Source organism: Somniosus microcephalus, unplaced genomic scaffold, assembly GCF_052327205.1.
Source record: "Somniosus microcephalus isolate GS21.2 unplaced genomic scaffold, FLI_Smic_1.0 unresolved_chr8, whole genome shotgun sequence".
Lineage (NCBI taxonomy): Eukaryota > Metazoa > Chordata > Chondrichthyes > Squaliformes > Somniosidae > Somniosus > Somniosus microcephalus.
Window position 1 is genome coordinate 29771248 of NW_028225186.1, and position 22307 is coordinate 29793554.

Consider the following 22307-nt stretch of genomic DNA (forward strand, 5'->3'; position numbering starts at 1 on the left):
GTAGAATTGTCTTATGCAGCGAATGTTAAGGCCTCATGAATATCAGGATAAGTTATCACGGCCCAGTTACTCTGTCATTCGAGTCTTGCACACGTTGCTAATGTGGCATTTTTCACACTGGCAATGAGTTGACTGATAGCCGTGCTGTGATCAGCTAAGTTTGTTAGGGAGATGCAGTCGGCAAAATAATACATGGAAGACGGATAATAACCGTGACTGTTCTGACACTGCGAGGCAAGGAAGCGAATGCTGCACCTCGGTACCGAATGATGCGCTGCTGACTGTTGAGGCAACAGCAGCGGTGTGGAAAATTGAAAGGTTGATGAGGTGCAAGCATTGTTTCGCGCGGGTGCTTTGATTGCAGGCATTCCAAACAGCCAGAAAACGCACTGGTTCCCTGACCGGGAATCGAACGCGGGCCGCGGCGGTGAAAGCGCCGAATCCTATCCACTAGACCACCAGAGAAGCTGTGAGAAGCGGCCTGCCAGCAAGCAGAACAAGGCAGTCTTTCCTCCTTGCTGCTTTGAAATTCAGGTCACTTTCACGCCAGGCAAACTTTTCGTACAAGATGACATTTTTTAGGCGAGATCACAAAGGACATGTTCAGGAAACCACAGCATCAAGTGCGTGTAGGCGTCCACCTGAAATCTATTTGCTTCTGTGCTTTTCTCAGAGATACACAGTCAGAGAAAAGCCGTCGGGATATTGAATAATCAGCACCAAAATATCAAGGACAATACAAAGGAAACAGTAATGCACTGCTTGAGACAATGACTCAAACATATGCACGAACACAGATGTGTGCTCACTTTGTGTGAGTATGTCTCAGATATCCATATGATTCATGGAGGCGTGCAGTACAGTGTGAGGCCATTCGGCCAATCGTGCCAGTGCTGTCCACTTGAAAGATCAGACGTGCTTTCTCCCGCTGTTATCTGCATTTCCCTGTCCTCTCTCGTTCCGCAGCGCCCCGCACAAAAGACAAACAGAAGGAGAACACTATGCTAACGAGGAATTGATGCAGGAGGTTTTTATGCAGTTCCTCACCGTTTAAATTTGTTTTAGGTTCAATCTTTCGCTGTTGATCTTTTCCAAGGAGCGCTTTAAGGTGCTGCCAAAACGTTTAAAATTGGGGATGTTAAAATTCCTTCCCGTCGGGGAATTTCACCCCGGTCTCCCGCGTGACAGGCGGGGATACTCACAACGAGACTAACGAGGAAGTGAGCAATGCAATGTCTGTCAGAGTAATAATCGAGCCTGTTACACAGGAACAGGATGCCATTCAGCCCCTCAAAGCTGTTGCACAGGAACAGGAGCTGAACATTCATACCCTTGATCCACTTGCACAGGTACAGCTAATAAATTATTTATGCTCATGTGATGTGTTTGCTATGAAATTAATTGTTAAAAAAATTAGCCTGCATTGGCCGGGAATCGAACCCGGGTCTCCCGCGTGGCAGGCGAGAATTCTACCCCTGAACCACCAATGCACGCCGACTTAATCGATTCTATTTTCTGGTAGCTACAATTTATTTTTGACTTTTGTTAATACAAGCGGGGACACTGCGTTAACATAAAAAGCAATATGCAGCAGATACTGCATCTGGAATTGTTGATTAAATGCTGGAAACACTTCGAAGGTCCTGGAAGATCTGTGGACAGAGAAACACAGGGTTAACCTCTCAGGTGCATGAGCTCTCGGTAGAGCTAAGATTTTGCACTTTTCTACGTCGCGTGGGAGTTTCCTTCCAACGTTGCTTAGCTGCTCAAAAATTACATAATTAAGAAACTAACCTTCCCCAAAAGAAAAAATAGGAGCACGATTGGGCCATTCGGCCCCTCGAGCCCGCCATTTAAAAAGTTCGTGGCTGATGAGATCTTCGACACAACGCAACTTTGCCGCCCGTTCCCCATAACCTTTGACTCCCCTGTAGCTGAAATATATGTCTATCAGACATACAGAACCCGTTTGACGTCTTACAGTGTGGCCCGAGGGATAGTGTGGAGAAGCTGGGATTGCTTTCCTCTGGAGGCTAAGAGGAAATTTAATAGAGGCTTGCAAAATTACAATGGGTTTTGATAGAGGAAATAAAGACAACCGCTTTCCAATGGCAGGAGGGATGGTAACCAGAGGTGGAATTGTCTTATGCAGCGAATGTTAAGGCCTCATGAATATCAGGATAAGTTATCACGGCCCAGTTACTCTGTCATTCGAGTCTTGCACACGTTGCTAATGTGGCATTTTTCACACTGGCAATGAGTTGACTGATAGCCGTGCTGTGAACAGCTAAGTTTGTTAGGGAGATGCAGTCGGCAAAATAATACATGGAAGACGGATAATAACCGTGACTGTTCTGACACTGCGAGGCAAGGAAGCGAATGCTGCACCTCGGTACCGAATGATGCGCTGCTGACTGTTGAGGCAACAGCAGCGGTGTGGAAAATTGAAAGGTTGATGAGGTGCAAGCATTGTTTCGCGCGGGTGCTTTGATTGCTGGCATTTCAAACAGCCAGAAAACGCACTGGTTCCACTGACCGGGAATCGAACCCGGGCCGCGGCGGTGAAAGCGCCGAAACTTATCCACTAGACCACCAGGGAAGCTGTGAGAAGCGGCCTGCCAGCAAGCAGAACAAGACAGTCTTTCCTCCTTGCTGCTTTGAAATTCAGGTCACTTTCACGCCAGGCAAACTTTTCGTACAAGATGACATTTTTTAGGCGAGATCACAAAGGACATGTGCAGGAAACCACAGCATCAAGTGCGTGTAGGCGTCCACCTGAAATCTATTTGCTTCTGTGCTTTTCTCAGAGATGCACAGTCAGAGAAAAGCCGTCGGGATATTGAATAATCAGCACCAAAATATCAAGGACAATACAGAGGAAACAGTAATGCACTGCTTGAGACAAAGACTCAAACATATGCACGAACACAGATGTGTGCTCACTTTGTGTGAGTATGTCTCAGATATCCATATGATTCATGGAGGCGTGCAGTACAGTGTGAGGCCATTCGGCCAATCGTGCCAGTGCTGTCCACTTGAAAGATCAGACGTGCTTTCTCCCGCTGTTATCTGCATTTCCCTGTCCTCTCTCGTTCCGCAGTGCCCCGCACAAAAGACAAACAGAATGAGAACACTATGCTAACGAGGAATTGATGCAGGAGGTTTTTATGCAGTTCCTCACCGTTTAAAATTGTTTTAGGTTCAATCTTTCGCTGTTGATCTTTTCCAAGGAGCGCTTTAAGGTGCTGCCAAAACGTTTAAAATTGGGGATGTTAAAATTCCTTCCCGTCGGGGAATTTCACCCCGGTCTCCCGCGTGACAGGCGGGGATACTCACAACGAGACTAACGAGGAAGTGAGCAATGCAATGTCTGTCAGAGTAAGAATCGAGCCTGTTACACAGGAACAGGATGCCATTCAGCCCCTCAAAGCTGTTGCACAGGAACAGGAGCAGAACATTCATACCCTTGATCCACTTGCACAGGTACAGCTAATAAATTATTTATGCTCATGTGATGTGTTTGCTATGAAATGAATTGTTAAAAAAATTAGCCTGCATTGGCCGGGAATCGAACCCGGGTCTCCCGCGTGGCAGGCGAGAATTCTACCCCTGAACCACCAATGCACGCCGACTTAATCGATTCTATTTTCTGGTAGCTACAATTTATTTTTGACTTTTGTTAATACAAGCGGGGACACTGCGTTAACATAAAAAGCAATATGCAGCAGATAATGCATCTGGAATTGTTGATTAAATGCTGGAAACACTTCGAAGGTCCTGGAAGATCTGTGGACAGAGAAACACAGGGTTAACCTCTCAGGTGCATGAGCTCTCGGTAGAGCTAAGATTTTGCACTTTTCTACGTCCCGTGGGAGTTTCCTTCCAACTTTGCTTAGCTGCTCAAAAATTACATAATTAAGAAACTAACCTTCCCCAAAAGAAAAAATAGGAGCAGGATTGGGCCATTCGGCCCCTCGAGCCCGCCATTTAAAAAGTTCGTGGCTGATGAGATCTTCGACACAACGCAACTTTGCCGCCCGTTCCCCATAACCTTTGACTCCCCTGTAGCTGAAATATATGTCTATCAGGCATACAGAACCCGTTTGACGTCTTACAGTGTGGCCCGAGGGATAGTGTGGAGAAGCTGGGATTGCTTTCCTCTGGAGGCTAAGAGGAAATTTAATAGAGGCTTGCAAAATTACAATGGGTTTTGATAGAGGAAATAAAGACAACCGCTTTCCAATGGCAGGAGGGATGGTAACCAGAGGTAGAATTGTCTTATGCAGCGAATGTTAAGGCCTCATGAATATCAGGATAAGTTATCACGGCCCAGTTACTCTGTCATTCGAGTCTTGCACACGTTGCTAATGTGGCATTTTTCACACTGGCAATGAGTTGACTGATAGCCGTGCTGTGAACAGCTAAGTTTGTTAGGGAGATGCAGTCGGCAAAATAATACATGGAAGACGGATAATAACCGTGACTGTTCTGAGGCAAGGAAGCGAATGCTGCACCTCGGTACCGAATGATGCGCTGCTGACTGTTGAGGCAACAGCAGCGGTGTGGAAAATTGAAAGCTTGATGAGGTGCAAGCATTGTTTCGCGTGGGTGCTTTGATTGCTGGCATTTCAAACAGCCAGAAAACGCACTGGTTCCCTGACCGGGAATCGAACCCGGGCCGCGGCGGTGAAAGCGCCGAATCCTATCCACGAGACCACCAGGGAAGCTGTGAGAAGCGGACTGCCAGCAAGCAGAACAAGGCAGTCTTTCCTCCTTGCTGCTTTGAAATTCAGGTCACTTTCACGCCAGGCAAACTTTTCGTACAAGATGACATTTTTTAGGCGACATCACAAAGGACATGTTCAGGAAACCACAGCATCAAGTGCGTGTAGGAGTCCACCTGAAATCTACTTGCTTCTGTGCTTTTCTCAGAGATACACAGTCAGAGAAAAGCCGTCGGGATATTGAATAATCAGCACCAAAATATCAAGGACAATACAGAGGAAACAGTAACGCACTGCTTGAGACAAAGACTCAAACATATGCACGAACACAGATGTGTGCTCACTTTGTGTGATTATGTCTCAGATATCCATATGATTCATGGAGGCGTGCAGTACAGTGTGAGGCCATTCGGCCAATCGTGCCAGTGCTGTCCACTTGAAAGATCAGACGTGCTTTCTCCCGCTGTTATCTGCATTTCCCTGTCCTCTCTCGTTCCGCAGTGCCCCGCACAAAAGACAAACAGAAGGAGAACACTATGCTAACGAGGAATTGATGCAGGAGGTTTTTATGCAGTTCCTCACCGTTTAAAATTGTTTTAGGTTCAATCTTTCGCTGTTGATCTTTTCCAAGGAGCGCTTTATGGTGCTGCCAAAACGTTTAAAATTGGGGATGTTAAAATTCCTTCCCGTCGGGGAATTTCACCCCGGTCTCCCGCGTGACAGGCGGGGATACTCACAACGAGACTAACGAGGAAGTGAGCAATGCAATGTCTGTCAGAGTAAGAATCGAGCCTGTTACACAGGAACAGGATGCCATTCAGCCCGTCAAAGCTGTTGCACAGGAACAGGAGCAGAACATTCATACCCTTGATCCACTTGCACAGGTACAGCTAATAAATTATTTATGCTCATGTGATGTGTTTGCTATGAAATGAATTGTTAAAAAAATTAGCCTGCATTGGCCGGGAATCGAACCCGGGTCTCCCGCGTGGCAGGCGAGAATTCTACCCCTGAACCACCAATGCACGCCGACGTAATCGATTCTATTTTCTGATAGCAACAATTTAATTTTGACTTTTGTTAATACAAGCGGGGACACTGCGTTAACATAAAAAGCAATATGCAGCAGATACTGCATCTGGAATTGTTGATTAAATGCTGGAGACACTTCGAAGGTCCTGGAAGATCTGTGGACAGAGAAACACAGGGTTAACCTCTCAGGTGCATGAGCTCTCGGTAGAGCTAAGATTTTGCACTTTTCTACGTCCCGTGGGAGTTTCCTTCCAACGTTGCTTAGCTGCTCAAAAATTACATAATTAAGAAACTAACCTTCCCCAAAAGAAAAAATAGGAGCAGGATTGGGCCATTCGGCCCCTCGAGCCCGCCATTTAAAAAGTTCGTGGCTGATGAGATCTTCGACACAACGCAACTTTGCCGCCCGTTCCCCATAACCTTTGACTCCCCTGTAGCTGAAATATATGTCTATCAGACATACAGAACCCGTTTGACGTCTTACAGTGTGTCCCGAGGGATAGTGTGGAGAAGCTGGGATTGCTTTCCTCTGGAGGCTAAGAGGAAATTTAATAGAGGCTTGCAAAATTACAATGGGTTTTGATAGAGGAAATAAAGACAACCGCTTTCCAATGGCATGAGGGATGGTAACCAGAGGTAGAATTGTCTTATGCAGCGAATGTTAAGGCCTCATGAATATCAGGATAAGTTATCACGGCCCAGTTACTCTGTCATTCGAGTCTTGCACACGTTGCTGATGTGGCATTTTTCACACTGGCAATGAGTTGACTGATAGCCGTGCTGTGAACAGCTAAGTTTGTTAGGGAGATGCAGTCGGCAAAATAATACATGGAAGACGGATAATAACCGTGACTGTTCTGAGGCAAGGAAGCGAATGCTGCACCTCGGTACCGAATGATGCGCTGCTGACTGTTGAGGCAACAGCAGCGGTGTGGAAAATTGAAAGGTTGATGAGGTGCAAGCATTGTTTCGCGCGGGTGCTTTGATTGCTGGCATTTCAAACAGCCAGATAAACGCACTGATTCCACTGACCGGGAATCGAACCCAGGCCGCCGAATCCTATCCACTAGACCACCAGGGAAACTGTGAGAAGCGGCCTGCCAGCAAGCAGAACAAGGCAGTCTTTCCTCCTTGCTGCTTTGAAATTCAGGTCACTTTCACGCCAGGCAAACTTTTCGTACAAGATGACATTTTTTAGGCGACATCACAAAGGACATGTTCAGGAAACCACAGCATCAAGTGCGTGTAGGAGTCCACCTGAAATCTATTTGCTTCTGTGCTTTTCTCAGAGATACACAGTCAGAGAAAAGCCGTCGGGATATTGAATAATCAGCACCAAAATATCAAGGACAATACAGAGGAAACAGTAATGCACTGCTTGAGACAAAGACTCAAACATATGCACGAACACAGATGTGTGCTCACTTTGTGTGAGTATGTCTCAGATATCCATATGATTCATGGAGGCGTGCAGTACAGTGTGAGGCCATTCGGCCAATCGTGCCAATGCTGTCCACTTGAAAGTTCAGACGTGCTTTCTCCCGCTGTTATCTGCATTTCCCTGTCCTCTCTCGTTCCGCAGTGCCCCGCACAAAAGACAAACAGAAGGAGAACACTATGCTAACGAGGAATTGATGCAGGAGGTTTTTATGCAGTTCCTCACCGTTTAAAATTGTTTTAGGTTCAATCTTTCGCTGTTGATCTTTTCCAAGGAGCGCTTTATGGTGCTGCCAAAACGTTTAAAATTGGGGATGTTAAAATTCCTTCCCGTCGGGGAATTTCACCCCGGTCTCCCGCGTGACAGGCGGGGATACTCACAACGAGACTAACGAGGAAGTGAGCAATGCAATGTCTGTCAGAGTAAGAATCGAGCCTGTTACACAGGAACAGGATGCCATTCAGCCCGTCAAAGCTGTTGCACAGCAACAGGAGCAGAACATTCATACCCTTGATCCACTTGCACAGGTACAGCTAATAAATTATTTATGCTCATGTGATGTGTTTGCTATGAAATGAATTGTTAAAAAAATTAGCCTGCATTGGCCGGGAATCGAACCCGGGTCTCCCGCGTGGCAGGCGAGAATTCTACCCCTGAACCACCAATGCACGCCGACTTAATCGATTCTATTTTCTGGTAGCTACAATTTATTTTTGACTTTTGTTAATACAAGCGGGGACACTGCGTTAACATAAAAAGCAATATGCAGCAGATACTGCATCTGGAATTGTTGATTAAATGCTGGAGACACTTCGAAGGTCCTGGAAGATCTGTGGACAGAGAAACACAGGGTTAACCTCTCAGGTGCATGAGCTCTCGGTAGAGCTAAGATTTTGCACTTTTCTACGTCCCGTGGGAGTTTCCTTCCAACGTTGCTTAGCTGCTCAAAAATTACATAATTAAGAAACTAACCTTCCCCAAAAGAAAAAATAGGAGCAGGATTGGGCTATTCGGCCCCTCGAGCCCGCCATTTAAAAAGTTCGTGGCTGATGAGATCTTCGACACAACGCAACTTTGCCGCCCGTTCCCCATAACCTTTGACTCCCCTGTAGCTGAAATATATGTCTATCAGACATACAGAACCCGTTTGACGTCTTACAGTGTGGCCCGAGGGATAGTGTGGAGAAGCTGGGATTGCTTTCCTCTGGAGGCTAAGAGGAAATTTAATAGAGGCTTGCAAAATTACAATGGGTTTTGATAGAGGAAATAAAGACAACCGCTTTCCAATGGCAGGAGGGATGGTAACCAGAGGTAGAATTGTCTTATGCAGCGAATGTTAAGGTCTCATGAATATCAGGATAAGTTATCACGGCCCAGTTACTCTGTCATTCGAGTCTTGCACACGTTGCTAATGTGGCATTTTTCACACTGGCAATGAGTTGACTGATAGCCGTGCTGTGAACAGCTAAGTTTGTTAGGGAGATGCATTCGGCAAAATAATACATGGAAGACGGATAATAACCGTGACTGTTCTGAGGCAAGGAAGCGAATGCTGCACCTCGGTACCGAATGATGCGCTGCTGACTGTTGAGGCAACAGCAGCGGTGTGGAAAATTGAAAGGTTGATGAGGTGCAAGTATTGTTTCGCGCGGGTGCTTTGATTGCTGGCATTTCAAACAGCCAGAAAACGCACTGGTTCCCTGACCGGGAATGGAACCCGGGCCGCGGCGGTGAAAGCGCCGAATCCTATCCACTAGACCACCAGGGAAGCTGTGAGAAGTGGCCTGCCAGCAAGCAGAACAAGGCAGTCTTTCCTCCTTGCTGCTTTGAAATTCAGGTCACTTTCACGCCAGGCAAACTTTTCGGACAAGATGACATTTTTTAGGCGAGATCACAAAGGACATGTTCAGGAAACCACAGCATCAAGTGCGTGTAGGCGTCCACCTGAAATCTATTTGCTTCTTTGCTTTTCTCAGAGATACACAGTCAGAGAAAAGCCGTCGGGATATTGAATAATCAGCACCAAAATATCAAGGACAATACAGAGGAAACAGTAATGCACTGCTTGAGACAAAGACTCAAACATATGCACGAACACAGATGTGTGCTCACTTTGTGTGAGTATGTCTCAGATATCCATATGATTCATGGAGGCGTGCAGTACAGTGTGAGGCCATTCGGCCAATCGTGCCAGTGCTGTCCACTTGAAAGATCAGACGTGATTTCTCCCGCTGTTATCTGCATTTCCCTGTCCTCTCTCGTTCCGCAGTGCCCCGCACAAAAGACAAACAGAAGGAGAACACTATGCTAACGAGGAATTGATGCAGGAGGTTTTTATGCAGTTCCTCACCGTTTAAAATTGTTTTAGGTTCAATCTTTCGCTGTTGATCTTTTCCAAGGAGCGCTTTAAGGTGCTGCCAAAACGTTTAAAATTGGGGATGTTAAAATTCCTTCCCGTCGGGGAATTTCACCCCGGTCTCCCGCGTGACAGGCGGGGATACTCACAACGAGACTAACGAGGAAGTGAGCAATGCAATGTCTGTCAGAGTAAGAATCGAGCCTGTTACACAGGAACAGGATGCCATTACAGCCCCTCAAAGCTGTTGCACAGGAACAGGAGCTGAACATTCATACCCTTGATCCACTTGCACAGGTACAGCTAATAAATTATTTATGCTCATGTGATGTGTTTGCTATGAAATGAATTGTTAAATAAATTAGCCTGCATTGGCCAGGAATCGAACCCGGGTTCCCGCGTGGCAGGCGAGAATTCTACCCCTGAACCACCAATGCACGCCGACTTAATCGATTCTATTTTCTGGTAGCTACAATTTATTTTTGACTTTTGTTAATACAAGCGGGGACACTGCGTTAACATAAAAAGCAATATGCAGCAGATACTGCATCTGGAATTGTTCATTAAATGCTGGAAACACTTCGAAGGTCCTGGAAGATCTGTGGACAGAGAAACACAGGGTTAACCTCTCAGGTGCATGAGCTCTCGGTAGAGCTAAGATTTTGCACTTTTCTACGTCCCGTGGGAGTTTCCTTCCAACGTTGTTTAGCTGCTCAAAAATTACATAATTAAGAAACTAACCTTCCCCAAAAGAAAAAATAGGAGCAGGATTGGGCCATTCGGCCCCTCGAGCCCGCCATTTAAAAAGTTCGTGGCTGATGAGATCTTCGACACAACGCAACTTTGCTGCCCGTTCCCCATAACCTTTGACTCCCCTGTAGCTGAAATATATGTCTATCAGACATACAGACCCCGTTTGACATCTTACAGTGTGGCCCGAGGGATAGTGTGGAGAAGCTGGGATTGCTTTCCTCTGGAGGCTAAGAGGAAATTTAATAGAGGCTTGCAAAATTACAATGGGTTTTGATAGAGGAAATAAAGACAAACGCTTTCCAATGGCAGGAGGGATGGTAACCAGAGGTAGAATTGTCTTATGCAGCGAATGTTAAGGCCTCATGAATATCAGGATAAGTTATCACGGCCCAGTTACTCTGTCATTCGAGTCTTGCACACGTTGCTCATGTGGCATTTTTCACACTGGCAATGAGTTGACTGATAGCCGTGCTGTGATCAGCTAAGTTTGTTAGGGAGATGCAGTCGGCAAAATAATACATGGAAGACGGATAATAACCGTGACTGTTCTGACACTGCGAGGCAAGGAAGCGAATGCTGCACCTCGGTACCGAATGATGCGCTGCTGACTGTTGAGGCAACAGCAGCGATGTGGAAAATTGAAAGGTTGATGAGGTGCAAGCATTGTTTCGCGCGGGTGCTTTGATTGCTGGCATTTCAAACAGCCAGAAAACGCACTGGTTCCCTGACCGGGAATCGAACCCGGGCCGCGGCGCTGAAAGCGCCGAATCCTATCCACTAGACCACCAGGGAAGCTGTGAGAAGCGGCCTGCCAGCAAGCAGAACAAGGCAGTCTTTCCTCCTTGCTGCTTTGAAATTCAGGGCACTTTCACGCCAGGCAAACTTTTCGTACAAGATGACATTTTTTAGGCGAGATCACAAAGGACATGTTCAGGAAACCACAGCATCAAGTGCGTGTAGGCGTCCACCTGAAATCTATTTGCTTCTGTGCTTTTCTCAGAGATACACAGTCAGAGAAAAGCCGTCGGGATATTGAATAATCAGCACCAAAATATCAAGGACAATACAGAGGAAACAGTAATGCACTGCTTGAGACAAAGACTCAAACATATGCACGAACACAGATGTGTGCTCACTTTGTGTGAGTATGTCTCAGATATCCATATGATTCATGGAGGCGTGCAGTACAGTGTGAGGCCATTCGGCCAATCGTGCCAGTGCTGTCCACTTGAAAGATCAGACGTGCTTTCTCCCGCTGTTACATAGATACATAGATACATAGAAGATAGGAGCAGGAGTAGGCCATTCGGCCCTTCGTGCCTGCTCCGCCATTCGATGAGATCATGGCTGATCTTTTAATTCAGTATCCCGTCCCCGCCTTCTCTCCGTAACCCTTAACCCCTTTTGCCCGTAGAAATATATCTAATTCCCTCTTAAATATATTTAATGAGCTGGCGTACACTGCCCTCTGTGGCAATGAGTTCCACAGGTTCACCACTCTCTGAGTGAAGAAATTCCCCCTCATCTCTGTCCTAAATGGTTTAGCCCTTATCCTCAAATTATGTCCTCTAGTTCTGTTCTCACCCGCCAAGGGAAACATTCCTTCTGCATCCAGTCTGTCTAGACCTGTCAGAATTTTATACACTTCTATGAGGTCCCCTCTCAATCTTCTAAACTCCAGTGTGTACATCCCTAAACTACATAGTCTCTCCTCATAGGTCATTCCCGCCATTCCTGGTATCAGCCTGGTGAATCGCCGCTGCACCCCCTCCATGGCAAGAACATCCTTCCTCAGATGAGGCGACCAAAACTGTACACAGTACTCGAGGTGTGGTCTCACCAGTGCCCTGTACAGCTGCAGCAAGGTATCCCTGTTCCTGTATTCTAACCCTTTTGCTATGAAGGCCAGCATACCGTTTGCCTTCTTGACCGCCTGTTGCACCTGCATGCTCGCCTTCAGTGACTGGTGTACAAGAACACCCAGGTCTCTCTGTACTTCCCCCTCTCCCAATCTATTGCCATTTAAATAATAATTTGCCCTCCCGTTCCTGCACCCAAGGTGGATAACTTCGCACTTGTCCACATTATAGTGCATCTGCCATTTATCCGCCCAATCGCCCAGTCTGTCCAAATCGCTCTGGAGCTTCCTGGTCTCTTCCTCTGAGCCCACCCCCCCTCCTAGTTTAGTGTCGTCTGCAAATTTGGAAATGCTGCATCCGACTCCCTGATCCAGGTCATTAATGTAAATTGTGAACAGCTGGGGGCCCAGGACAGATCCCTGTGGTACCCCACTTGTTACTGCCTGCCATTCAGAAAATGAGCCGTTTATTCCAACTCTCTGTTTTCTATCTGACAGCCAGTTCCCTATCCACGCCAAAACTTTCCCCTTTATCCCATGAGCCTCAATTTTCCATGCTAATCTTTTATGTGGGACCTTATCGAAGGCCTTTTGGAAGTCCAGGTACACCACATCTACTGGCTCTCCCCCATCTATTCTACCAGTTACTCCCTCAAAAAATTCCAATAGATTAGTCAAGCACGATTTACCCTTTGTAAATCCATGTTGACTCTGTCCTATCCTGTCCCCATTTGCTAAGTGCTCCGCTATTTCATCCTTAATGATGGACTCCAGCATTTTGCCCACAACTGATGTAAGGCTTACAGGTCTGTAATTACCTGCTTTTTCCCTACCCCCCTTTTTGAATAGTGGGGTAACTTTAGCTACCCTCCAATCCATCGGCACTGTTCCCGAGTCTAATGAATTCTGAAAAATCATCCTTAGTGCATCCGCTATCTCTAGGGCCACCTCCTTCAGTACCCTAGGATGCATGTTATCAGGCCCTGGGGATTTGTCCACCTTCAATCCCTTTAGCTTCCTTAACACCATATCCTTAGAGATATTGATTTGCGTCAGTTCCTCCTTTGCCAATGTCCCTATTTTTCCCGATATCCCAGGGAGGTTTTTTGTGTCTTCCTTCGTAAAGACTGACCCAAAGTATGCATTTAGTTGATCTGCCATTTCCTTATTTCCCATTATATATTCCCCCGTATCTGACTGCAATGGACCAACTTTGGTTTTCACCAGTCTTTTCCTTTTGATATACTTATAAAAGCTTTTGGAGTTAGTTTTTATATTTTCCGCCAGCTTGTTTTCGTAAGCTATTTTGCCCCTCTTGATTATGCCCTTTGCCCTCCTTTGCTCTATCTTAAACTGTTCCCAATCTTCCGCTCTGGCGCTTTTTTTGGCTATTTTATACGCCCTATCTTTGGATTTTATGCTGTCTCTAATTTCCCCTGTTATCCACGGTTGAGTCACCTTTTTAGATTTCCTTTTATGCCAGATTGGTATAAACAATTTTTGCAATTTTGTCATTCTATCTTTAAATGTTTGCCATTGTTTATCTACCTCCAGTCCTCCCAGGAACGTTGTCCAATCAGACCTACTCAGTTCCCGTCTCATGGCATCATAATTCCCCTTGTTTAAATTCAGGACCTTAGTCTCTGAGTCAATTTCTTCGCTCTCCATTTCGAGTGAGAAATCGATCATGTTATGATCGCTCTGACCCAAGGGTCCCCGTACAACAAGATTACTGATTAGTCCCTTCTCATTGCACAGTACCCAGTCCAATATAGCCTGTTATCTGCATTTCCCTGTCCTCTCTCGTTCCGCAGTGCCCCGCACAAAAGACAAACAGAAGGAGAACACTATGCTAACGAGGAATTGATGCCAGAGGTTTTTATGCAGTTCCTCACCGTTTAAAATTGTTTAAGTTCAATCTTTCGCTGTTGATCTTTTCCAAGGAGCGCTTTAAGGTGCTGCCAAAACGTTTAAAATTGGGGATGTTAAAATTCCTTCCCGTCGGGGAATTTCACCCCGGTCTCCCGCTTGACAGGCGGGGATACTCACAACGAGACGAACGAGGAAGTGAGCAATGCAATGTCTGGTCAGAGTAAGAATCGAGCCTGTTACACAGGAACAGGATGCCATTCAGCCCCTCAAAGCTGTTGCACAGGAACAGGAGCTGAACATTCATACCCTTGATCCACTTGCACAGGTACAGCTAATAAATTATTTATGCTCATGTGATGTGTTTGCTATGAAATGAATTGTTAAAAAAATTAGCCTGCATTGGCCGGGAATCGAACCCGGGTCTCTCGCGTGGCAGGCGAGAATTCTACCCCTGAACCACCAATGCACGCCGACTTAATAGGTTCTATTTTCTGGTAGCTACAATTTATTTTTGACTTTTGTTAATACAAGCGGGGACACTGCGTTAACATAAAAAGCAATATGCAGCAGATACTGCATCTGGAATTGTTGATTAAATGCTGGAAACACTTCGAAGGTCCTGGAAGATCTGTGGACAGAGAAACACAGGGTTAACCTCTCAGGTGCATGAGCACTCGGTAGAGCTAAGATTTTGCACTTTTCTACGTCCCGTGGGAGTTTCCTTCCAACGTTGTTTAGCTGCTCAAAAATTACATAATTAAGAAACTAATCTTCCCCAAAAGAAAAAATAGGAGCAGGATTGGGCCATTCAGCCCCTCGAGCCCGCCATTTAAAAAGTTCGTGGCTGATGAGATCTTCGACACAACGCAACTTTGCCGCCCATTCCCCATAACCTTTGACTCCCCTGTAGCTGAAATATATGTCTATCAGACATACAGAACCCGTTTGACGTCTTACAGTGTGGCCCGAGGGATAGTGTGGAGAAGCTGGGATTGCTTTCCTCTGGAGGCTAAGAGGAAATTTAATAGAGGCTTGCAAAATTACAATGGGTTTTGATAGAGGAAATAAAGACAAACGCTTTCCAATGGCAGGAGGGATGGTAACCAGAGGTAGAATTGTCTTATGCAGCGAATGTTAAGGCCTCATGAATATCAGGATAAGTTATCACGGCCCAGTTACTCTGTCATTCGAGTCTTGCACACGTTGCTAATGTGGCATTTTTCACACTGGCAATGAGTTGACTGATAGCCGTGCTGTGATCAGCTAAGTTTGTTAGGGAGATGCAGTCGGCAAAATAATACATGGAAGACGGATAATAACCGTGACTGTTCTGACACTGCGAGGCAAGGAAGCGAATGCTGCACCTCGGTACCGAATGATGCGCTGCTGACTGTTGAGGCAACAGCAGCGGTGTGGAAAATTGAAAGGTTGATGAGGTGCAAGCATTGTTTCGCGCGGGTGCTTTGATTGCAGGCATTCCAAACAGCCAGAAAACGCACTGGTTCCCTGACCGGGAATCGAACGCGGGCCGCGGCGGTGAAAGCGCCGAATCCTATCCACTAGACCACCAGAGAAGCTGTGAGAAGCGGCCTGCCAGCAAGCAGAACAAGGCAGTCTTTCCTCCTTGCTGCTTTGAAATTCAGGTCACTTTCACGCCAGGCAAACTTTTCGTACAAGATGACATTTTTTAGGCGAGATCACAAAGGACATGTTCAGGAAACCACAGCATCAAGTGCGTGTAGGCGTCCACCTGAAATCTATTTGCTTCTGTGCTTTTCTCAGAGATACACAGTCAGAGAAAAGCCGTCGGGATATTGAATAATCAGCACCAAAATATCAAGGACAATACAAAGGAAACAGTAATGCACTGCTTGAGACAATGACTCAAACATATGCACGAACACAGATGTGTGCTCACTTTGTGTGAGTATGTCTCAGATATCCATATGATTCATGGAGGCGTGCAGTACAGTGTGAGGCCATTCGGCCAATCGTGCCAGTGCTGTCCACTTGAAAGATCAGACGTGCTTTCTCCCGCTGTTATCTGCATTTCCCTGTCCTCTCTCGTTCCGCAGCGCCCCGCACAAAAGACAAACAGAAGGAGAACACTATGCTAACGAGGAATTGATGCAGGAGGTTTTTATGCAGTTCCTCACCGTTTAAATTTGTTTTAGGTTCAATCTTTCGCTGTTGATCTTTTCCAAGGAGCGCTTTAAGGTGCTGCCAAAACGTTTAAAATTGGGGATGTTAAAATTCCTTCCCGTCGGGGAATTTCACCCCGGTCTCCCGCGTGACAGGCGGGGATACTCACAACGAGACTAACGAGGAAGTGAGCAATGCAATGTCTGTCAGAGTAATAATCGAGCCTGTTACACAGGAACAGGATGCCATTCAGCCCCTCAAAGCTGTTGCACAGGAACAGGAGCTGAACATTCATACCCTTGATCCACTTGCACAGGTACAGCTAATAAATTATTTATGCTCATGTGATGTGTTTGCTATGAAATTAATTGTTAAAAAAATTAGCCTGCATTGGCCGGGAATCGAACCCGGGTCTCCCGCGTGGCAGGCGAGAATTCTACCCCTGAACCACCAATGCACGCCGACTTAATCGATTCTATTTTCTGGTAGCTACAATTTATTTTTGACTTTTGTTAATACAAGCGGGGACACTGCGTTAACATAAAAAGCAATATGCAGCAGATACTGCATCTGGAATTGTTGATTAAATGCTGGAAACACTTGGAAGGTCCTGGAAGATCTGTGGACAGAGAAACACAGGGTTAACCTCTCAGGTGCATGAGCTCTCGGTAGAGCTAAGATTTTGCACTTTTCTACGTCCCGTGGGAGTTTCCTTCCAACGTTGTTTAGCTGCTCAAAAATTACATAATTAAGAAACTAACCTTCCCCAAAAGAAAAAATAGGAGCAGGATTGGGCCATTCGGCCCCTCGAGCCCGCCATTTAAAAAGTTCGTGGCTGATGAGATCTTCGACACAACGCAACTTTGCCGCCCGTTCCCCATAACCTTTGACTCCCCTGTAGCTGAAATATATGTCTATCAGACATACAGAACCCGTTTGACGTCTTACAGTGTGGCCCGAGGGATAGTGTGGAGAAGCTGGGATTGCTTTCCTCTGGAGGCTAAGAGGAAATTTAATAGAGGCTTGCAAAATTACAATGGGTTTTGATAGAGGAAATAAAGACAAACGCTTTCCAATGGCAGGAGGGATGGTAACCATAGGTAGAATTGTCTTATGCAGCGAATGTTAAGGCCTCATGAATATCAGGATAAGTTATCACGGCCCAGTTACTCTGTCATTCGAGTCTTGCACACGTTGCTAATGTGGCATTTTTCACACTGGCAATGAGTTGACTGATAGCCGTGCTGTGATCAGCTAAGTTTGTTAGGGAGATGCAGTCGGCAAAATAATACATGGAAGACGGATAATAACCGTGACTGTTCTGACACTGCGAGGCAAGGAAGCGAATGCTGCACCTCGGTACCGAATGATGCGCTGCTGACTGTTGAGGCAACAGCAGCGCTGTGGAAAATTTAATGGTTGATGAGGTGCAAGCATTGTTTCGCGCGGGTGCTTTGATTGCTGTCATTTCAAACAGCCAGAAAACGCACTGGTTCCCTGACCGGGAATCGAACCCGGGCCGCGGCGGTGAAAGCGCCGAATCCTATCCACTAGACCACCAGAGAAGCTGTGAGAAGCGGCCTGCCAGCAAGCAGAACAAGGCAGTCTTTCCTCCTTGCTGCTTTGAAATTCAGGTCACTTTCACGCCAGGCAAACTTTTCGTACAAGATGACATTTTTTAGGCGAGATCACAAAGGACATGTTCAGGAAACCACAGCATCAAGTGCGTGTAGGCGTCCACCTGAAATCTATTTGCTTCTGTGCTTTTCTCAGAGATACACAGTCAGAGAAAAGCCGTCGGAATATTGAATAATCAGCACCAAAATATCAAGGACAATACAGAGGAAACAGTAATGCACTGCTTGAGACAAAGACTCAAACATATGCACGAACACAGATGTGTGCTCACTTTGTGTGAGTATGTCTCAGATATCCATATGATTCATGGAGGCGTGCAGTACAGTGTGAGGCCATTCGGCCAATCGTGCCAGTGCTGTCCACTTGAAAGATCAGACGTGCTTTCTCCCGCTGTTATCTGCATTTCCCTGTCCTCTCTCGTTCCGCAGTGCCCCGCACAAAAGACAAACAGAAGGAGAACACGATGCTAACGAGGAATTGATGCAGGAGGTTTTTATGCAGTTCCTCACCGTTTCAAATTGTTTTAGGTTCAATCTTTCGCTGTTGATCTTTTCCAAGGAGCACGTTAAGGTGCTGCCCAAAGGTTTAAAATTGGGGATGTTAAAATTCCTCCCCGTCGGGGAATTTCACCCCGGTCTCCCGCGTGACAGTTGGGGATACACACAACTACACGAACGAGGAAGTGAGCAATGTAATGTCTGTCAGAGTAAGAATAGAGCCTGTTACACAGGAACAGGATGCCATTCAGCCCCTGAAAGCTGTTGCACAGGAACAGGAGCAGAACATTCATACCCTTGATCCAGTTGCACAGATACAGCTAATATATTATTTACGCTCAAGTGATGTGTTTGCGATGAAATGAATTGTTTAAAATGTTATCCTGCATTGGCCGGGAATCGAACCCGGGTCCTCGCGCGGCAGGCGAGAATTCTACCCCTGAACCACCAATGCACGCCGAGTTGAGAAATTCCATTTTCTGGCAGCTACAATTTATTTTTGGCTTTTGTTAATACAAGCGGGGACACTGCGTTAACATAAAAAGCAAAATGCAGCAGATACTGCATCTGGAATTGTTGACTAAATGCTGGAAACACTTCGAAGGTCCTGGAAGATCTGTGGACAGAGAATCACAGGGTTAACCTCTCAGGTGCATGAGCTCACGGCAGAGCTAAGATTTTGCACTTTTCTCGGTGCTGTGGGAGTTTCCTTCCAAAGTTGTTTAGCTGCTCAAAAATTACATAATTAAGAAACTAACCTTCCCCAAAAGAATAAATAGGAGCTGGATTCGGCCATTCGGCCCCTCGAGCCCCGCCATTTAATAAGTACGTGGCTGATGAGATCTTCGACACAACGCAACTTTTCCGCCCGCTCCCCATAACCCTTGACTCCCCGACATACAGAACTCGTTTGACGTCTTACAGTGTGGCCCGAGGGACAAGCGACTTCAGTTATGTTGATGGTGTGGACAAGCTGGAATTGCTATCCTCTGGAGGCTAAGATGAAATTTAATAAAGGATTGCAAAATTACAATGGCTTTTGATAGAGGAAATAAAGACAAACGCTTTCCAATGGCAGAGGGGATGGTAACCAGAGCTAGAATTGTCTTATGCAGCGAATGTTAATGCCTCCTGAATATCAGGATAAGTTATCACGGCCCACGTGCTCTGTCATTCGAGTCTTGCACACGTCGCTAATGTGGCATTTTTCACACTGGCAATGAGTTGACTGATAGCCGTGCTGTGATCAGCTAAGTTTGTTAGGGAGATGCAGTCGGCAAAATAATACATGGAAGGCGGATAATAACCGTGACTGTTCTGACACTGTGAGGTACACATAAATTGGGGCATTTAAGGTGTCTTGTTCCCAATGTCATTTCCTGCTGACTTTGAAACATCAGGCATTTTAAAGAAGGCAAGGAAGTGAATGTTGCACCTCGGTACCGAAAGTTGCGCTGCTGACTGTTGAGGCAACAGCAGCGTGGAAAGTTGAAAGGTTGATGAGGTGCAAGCATTGTTTCGCGCGGGTGCTTTGATTGCTGGCATTTCAAACAGCCAGAAAAAGCACTGGTTCCCTGACCTGGAATTCAAACCCGGGCCGCGGCGGTGAAAGCGACGTAATCCTAACCATTAGACCACGAGGGAAGCTGCGGAAAGCATCCTGCCAGCAAGCAGAACAATGCAGTCTTTCCTCCTTGTTGCTTTGAAATTCAGGTCACTTTCGCGCCAGGCAAACTTTTCGTACAAGATGTCATTTTTTAGGCGAGATCACAAACGACATGTTCAAGAAACCACAGCATCAATTGCGGGTAGGCGTCCACCTGAAATCTATTTGCTTCTGTGCATTTCTCAGTGATACACAGTCAGAGAAAAGCCGTCGGGATATTGAATAATCAGCATCAAAATATCAAGGACAACACAGAGGAAATAGTAATGCACTACTTGAGACAAAGACAAACAGAAGGAGAACACTGTGCTAACGAGGAATTGATGCAGGAGCTTTTTATACAGTTCCTCACCGTTGAAAATTATTTTAGGTTCAATTTTTCGCTGTTGATCTTTTCCAAGGAGCACGTTAAGGTGCTGCCCAAAGGTTTAAAATTGGGGATGTTAAAATTCCTCCCCGTCGGGGAATTTCACCCCGGTCTCCCGCGTGACAGGTGGGGATACTCACAACTATACTAACGAGGAAGTGAGCAATGTAATGTCTGTCAGAGTAAGAATCGAGCCTGTTACACAGAAACAGGATGCCATTCAGCACCTGAAAGCTGTTGCACAGGAACAGGAGCAGAATATTCATACCCTTGATCCAGTTGCCAAGATACAGCTAATATATTATTTATGCTCAAGTGATGTGTTTGCTATGAAATGAATTGTTTAAAATGTTATCTTGCATTGGCCGGGAATCGAACCCGGGTCTCCCGCGTGGCAGGCGAGAATTCGACCCCTGAACCACCAATGCTCGCCGAGTAAGCAAATTCCATTTTCTGGGAGCTACAATTTATTTTTGGCTTTTGTTAATACAAGCGGGGACACTGCGTTAACATGAAAAGCAAAATGCAGCAGATACTGCATCTGGAATTGTTGACTAAATGCTGGAAACACTTCGAAGGTCCTGGAAGATCTGTGGACAGAGAATCACAGGGTTAACCTCTCAGGTGCATGAGCTCACGGCAGAGCTAAGATTTTGCACTTTTCTAGGTGCCGTGGGAGTTTCCTTCCAACGTTGTTTAGCTGCTCAAAAATTACATAATTAAGAAACTAACGTTCCCCAAAAGAATAAATAGGAGCAGGATTGGGCCATTCGGCCCCTCGAGCCCCGCCATTTAATAATTTCGTGGCTGATGAGATCTTCGACACAACGCAACTTTTCCGCCCGCTCCCCATAACCCTTGACTCCCCGACATACAGAACTCGTTTGACGTCTTACAGTGTGGCACGAGGGACAAGCGACTTCAGTTATGTTGATGGTGTGGACAAGCTGGAATTGCTTTCCTCTGGAGGCTAAGAGGAAATTTAATAAAGGCTTGCAAAATTTCAGTGGATTTTGATGAAGGAAATAAAGACAACCGCTTTCCAATGGCAGGAGGGATGGCAACCAGAGGTAGAATTGTCTTATGCAGCGAATGTTAAGGCCTCATGAATATCAGGACAAATTATCACGGCCCAGGTACTCTGTCATTCGAGTCTTGCACACGTAGCTAATGTGGCATTCTTCACACTGGCAATGAGTTGACGGATAGCCGTGCTGTGATCAGCTAAGTTTGTTAGGGAGATGCAGTTGGCAAAATAATACATGGAAGGCGGATAATAACCGTGACTGTTCTGACACTGTGAGGTACACATAAATGTGGGCATTTAAGGTGTCTTGTTCCCAATGTCATTTCCTGCTGACTTTGAAACAGCAGGCATTTTACAGAAGGCAAGGAAGTGAATGTTGCACCTCGGTGCCGAATGTTGCGCTGCTGACTGTTGAGGCAACAGCAGCGTGGAAAGTTGAAAGGTTGATGAGGTGCAAGCATTGTTTCGCGCGGGTGCTTTGATTGCTGGCATTTCAAACAGCCAGAAAAAGCACTGGTTCCCTGACCGGGAATTCGAACCCGGGCCGCGGCGGTGAAAGCGCCGAATCCTAACCACTGGACCACCAGGGAAGCTGTGAAAAGCATCCTGCCAGCAAGCAGAACAATGCAGTCTTTCCTCCTTGCTGCTTTGAAATTCAGGTCACTTTCGCGCCAGGCAAACCTTTCGTACCAGATGACATTTTTTCGGCGAGATCACAAACGACATGTTCAAGAAACCACAGCATCAATTGCGGGTAGGCGTCCACCTGAAATCTATTTGCTTCTGTGCTTTTCTCAGTGATACATAGTCAGAGAAAAGCCGTCGGGATATTGAATAATCAGCACCAAAATATCAAGGAAAACACAGAGGAAATATTAATGCACTGCTTGAGACAAAGGCTCAAACACATACACGAACACAGATGTGTGCTCACTTT

General features: G+C 46.1%; 7 non-coding genes across 7 annotated transcripts; all 7 read right to left on the minus strand.

Moving 5' to 3' along the window:
• Nucleotides 1–1419: 1419 nt before the first annotated feature.
• On the minus strand, nt 1420–1490 carry trnag-gcc (transfer RNA glycine (anticodon GCC)). The gene has a single exon. It is a non-coding gene; the product is annotated as a tRNA-Gly (tRNA).
• Nucleotides 1491–3553: 2063 nt separating this feature from the next.
• Nucleotides 3554–3624, minus strand: trnag-gcc (transfer RNA glycine (anticodon GCC)). The gene has a single exon. It is a non-coding gene; the product is annotated as a tRNA-Gly (tRNA).
• Nucleotides 3625–5678: 2054 nt separating this feature from the next.
• On the minus strand, nt 5679–5749 carry trnag-gcc (transfer RNA glycine (anticodon GCC)). Its single transcript has one exon. It is a non-coding gene; the product is annotated as a tRNA-Gly (tRNA).
• Nucleotides 5750–7791: 2042 nt separating this feature from the next.
• trnag-gcc (transfer RNA glycine (anticodon GCC)) lies at nt 7792–7862 on the minus strand. The gene has a single exon. It is a non-coding gene; the product is annotated as a tRNA-Gly (tRNA).
• Nucleotides 7863–14428: 6566 nt separating this feature from the next.
• Nucleotides 14429–14499, minus strand: trnag-gcc (transfer RNA glycine (anticodon GCC)). Its single transcript has one exon. It is a non-coding gene; the product is annotated as a tRNA-Gly (tRNA).
• Nucleotides 14500–16561: 2062 nt separating this feature from the next.
• Nucleotides 16562–16632, minus strand: trnag-gcc (transfer RNA glycine (anticodon GCC)). The gene has a single exon. It is a non-coding gene; the product is annotated as a tRNA-Gly (tRNA).
• A 5255-nt stretch (nt 16633–21887) lies between these two features.
• Nucleotides 21888–21960, minus strand: trnae-uuc (transfer RNA glutamic acid (anticodon UUC)). The gene has a single exon. It is a non-coding gene; the product is annotated as a tRNA-Glu (tRNA).
• Between the last annotated feature and the right edge of the window lie 347 nt (nt 21961–22307).